Source organism: Crocodylus porosus, unplaced genomic scaffold (genome assembly GCF_001723895.1).
Source record: "Crocodylus porosus isolate Cpor-Errol unplaced genomic scaffold, CroPor_comp1, whole genome shotgun sequence".
NCBI lineage: Eukaryota > Metazoa > Chordata > Crocodylia > Crocodylidae > Crocodylus > Crocodylus porosus.
The window spans coordinates 102,287,628-102,288,700 of record NW_017728886.1 but is presented as its reverse complement, the minus strand read 5'-3'; the positions used below and the strand labels follow the sequence as shown (position 1 = coordinate 102,288,700).

At 43.7% G+C, this 1,073-nt stretch overlaps 1 protein-coding gene across 1 annotated transcript in view; it reads right to left on the bottom strand.

Annotated features, from left to right (window-relative positions):
- LOC109313433 overlaps positions 1 to 1,073 on the bottom strand; it is a 24,082-nt gene that overhangs the window by 22,477 nt on the left and 532 nt on the right. The window lies entirely within an intron of this gene.

Sequence of the window (1,073 nt, the reverse complement as noted above, 5' to 3'; positions counted from 1 at the left end):
TTTTTTTTTTTTTTTTAATTTCTGCTGGTAAAGGGATGCGCATTAACAGAGGCAGTTTCCCTTGTTAGATTCTTTCAACACTGACAAAAAATTCAAGCACCTAACCTTCCTAAATTATGACAATTCTGAAATTCTGGGACTACAGTCCTTTAAAAAGGGACTTTTTCCCCAAATGAGAGAATTCCCACCTCAGAATACTTGCATAAAACCAGGCAGTATCAGTGTGGACTGATGAAAGGCAGGAAGAATTAACCTAGAAATTACCATCCAGACATTTCACGCTACTTCTCAGCACAGTTAAAATAGCTGGCATGTAGCGCTACATTAAGACATCTATGCTCGAAAGGAATGCGATGCATTCTACTTCCCGTTCAGAAGTTCACAAAGTGTCTAGGGTAGGGGTTCCCAAAGTTTTTATGCCGCAGACTGGCAAACCGCAGCCAGAATGTCTGGCTGGAAGAAAGGTAAGGATACCCCCACCCCTCAGGCAGGGGGTGGGCCAAACTCTGTAAGGCCCATGGGCCCTGCAGAACGAGCTACAGCCTCTCTGCCTTGCTCTACGGGGCTGCGGTCTGCTGGCCCACAGCCACTTCCGGTCTAGCAGCCGACTGTGCTGTGGATTGGCACCGGACCAAGGCCCGGGGATTGAGAACCCCTGGTTTAGGACTCTGTCCCCGAATCTGCTGCCCCTACACTTTGATCACTTCACACAAAAACCCAGTCATCTTCTGTAACATTTTTCACTTGATGGAGTTAAGACTGCAACAATTTACGATTAACTTAAGATATCTGGTTGATAAAAGGGACCCCTCCTCCAAAACCTCAGTAATAAAGTTAGAGTAACAGTATCATGGTAATGGTAGTTTACTGCATTCTATTTTTCAAGTATGCTAGAGCATAATAGCGTTTAGAATACTCAGAAGACAAGTTTGGTTTTTGGCCTACGCTCCATTATGATCAACATGTTTCAGTGCTAAAAGAATCAAACTCCAGGCTCACATAACAGAAAGCTCTCCAAGAACTTGCATCTGTACAAGAGGATTTAACAAAAACAAACCTGCTAGAAAAAAAAA